Below are 2,500 nucleotides of genomic sequence, written 5' to 3'. Positions count from 1 at the left end.
TTTTTATTTGTTTCTTTTTAATAAAGAACGCTTTCGATAAAACGTATCCGAACATATCTGAACACGTTTCGACCGCTGCCTTTTAAACGACTCGAATAACGCGAAGGACGATTCGATTCTCTTTTTTATGATTTTTAATATCGTTTATTTATCTTAAAAGAAAAAAAAGATGTTATATAGTTATAATCGTGTTCGATCGATTCTACGTGATATCACAAAAAATTCCATGAAAATCCTTTATCCTAATCACCTAAAATCTCCTAAGAACTTCTAAATCTCCCGATGTATTTATTTTCATAAGAAATAATTTTACAACGAGATGAAAGATTTAATAATAATAATAATATTAATAATAATAATAATAATAATAGTAATAATAATAATAATAATAATAATAATAATAATAATAATAATAATAATATTAATAATCAAATAAAAGAAATGTGAATATTTTTTTGGCGGTAACTAAAAAGAAAAAAAAAAGAAAAAAACAAAAGCGTTTGGGAAAAAATTGCACAAAAGTATAATAGAAAAATTCCAGCCCCTCTTCTTTTTTTTTTTTTTTTTTTTTTTACTCCATGCACATAAAACTTCGTAATGCACGTTTCTAATAATAATTATTATTAGTGACCCTCGAACCTACCCTCCAACCCCCCCCCCACCGCCCAAAAAAAAAAAGTTAGTCGTTTTCTTTCTTTTAGTTTCATGAGATGAACGATATTTAATTGGAGAAATAATTAGGCGGTGCCTATTGTAGCGATTTAGCACTGCTTAAAGTGTGTATTTTGTGAATGCGTTTCTATTATTATATATTATTGCACGTTTTTGCTATACGAAAATCACCACCAGCTTTATGATATATTAGCATGACCCTGCTTGCAAGCTTGATTTTCTTTGACCTTCTCTCGCGATCGATTATACCCCTTTAATGTTTTATATAATCGTTTTGAAATTAATCGATCGATCGTCGTGCATCCCTATGCGAACGATATTTCGAGAATGCGTTTGCCTCGATCCTTGAAAAGAAAAAAGAATAATAATTAAAAAAAATTGTATTCCATGCGAATTTTTATTAATGATAAGAACACGATGATAAAGATTTTAACGCTTATGAAAGATTTTTGTTTCTTCTATTTTTTTTTTTTTTTTTTTTTTGATATTTTCGTTTTGTTTTTTCTCCTCCTTCTAATTTTATCTCAAACAGAATTTTACGATGAGAAGAAATTGCACGTCGCGAAGTCTGAGTTCGTAATATATATATATGTATATGCAGGGTGTCCAGAAAACAAGGAACCAAGCATATACTACATATTACTGAGAGATCAAGAGTAAATGAAAAAACTTTATATAAATTTATTTCCAGAAAATGCTTCATTGAAAAAGATGTTATATGCTTCTTAAAGATATATATGATTTATTTTGAAAATTATAAGAAACGTTCGAAAATTCCTCCTTCCTGCAAGAATGCACACTTTCATTCATCGATTTGCCGAATTCAAATATTCAAACATTACAGCTATATTCGAAATAATAATAAATGGATTTAGAATACATTCCCAAAGTTCATCTTTTGTCTTCTGTCGTATTTTTGTTTCTATCGAAACCAACTTTTTTGCGTGATCCCATAAATAGAAGTTCAAAGGCGTTAATGTCAAATGATCTAAAAGGTCAAGTTGACTATTGGCCAATCATTAATTCGACGAATGGAAATAAATCATACATATCTTTAAAAGCATATATCTTTTCAATAAAATATTTTCAGACATAAATTTGTATGAACTTTCTTTCATCCATTTGACCTCAATAATACGTAGTATAATGTTTAGTCTCATGCTTTTTGAACATTCTTGTATATATATATATATATATATATATATATATATATATATATATATACATACATACATATATATATATGTATATACACATATGTATAAATATTTTCCTAGCTTGTGAATCCATCTTCTTCTTTCTTCTCCGACATCTATATCAACGTCCCACAATTCTCAAAAAAAAAAAGAAAAGAAAAGAAAAGAAAAGAAAAGAAAAGAAAAGAAAAAAAAATCGATTTCTTCTAATTCGAATTTTCCACATACGTTTTTTACAATTTTAAGAAAAGCGAAGATTGATCGGCGAAATCGGAAGGACTATCCTCTATATCGTTCAGCGCACTTTAGACTAAGATATTAAAGAGATCGTCGAAGTGAAAGGTTGCGGGATCTCGGTTCGGTGAGTATCTCCTCGGGGTTCTGGATGTATTCTTTTGTTGTAGGGATTACTGCTGCTGCTACGCTCAGGCAAGTTCAGAAGCACACCTCTGCTAATATAGTAAAGCGCTTCTGTCGCAAGATTAAATTAAGCGCACGTAAAAGTAAAGTATGACTGTTCACTTGTACCAACGGTATATATCTACTACGCTAACGTGAGTATTTTGGAAATTGGTCGGTCCATTGTATAGTATTATCTTTTAAATTACAATTCCAATAATAATTTAGTAGAC

The 2,500-nt window shown here is 29.2% G+C and overlaps 1 protein-coding gene across 2 annotated transcripts in view; it reads left to right on the top strand.

The window, feature by feature from the left end:
* LOC146872311 (uncharacterized) overlaps positions 1-2,500 on the top strand; it is a 7,925-nt gene that overhangs the window by 397 nt on the left and 5,028 nt on the right. The window lies entirely within an intron of this gene.

The sequence above is a fragment of the Vespa mandarinia genome, chromosome 21 (genome assembly GCF_050613455.1).
Source record: "Vespa mandarinia isolate Hongniang chromosome 21, ASM5061345v1, whole genome shotgun sequence".
NCBI lineage: Eukaryota > Metazoa > Arthropoda > Insecta > Hymenoptera > Vespidae > Vespa > Vespa mandarinia.
The sequence above is the reverse complement of the archived record's forward strand: the minus strand, read 5'-3'. Positions and strand labels throughout refer to the sequence as shown.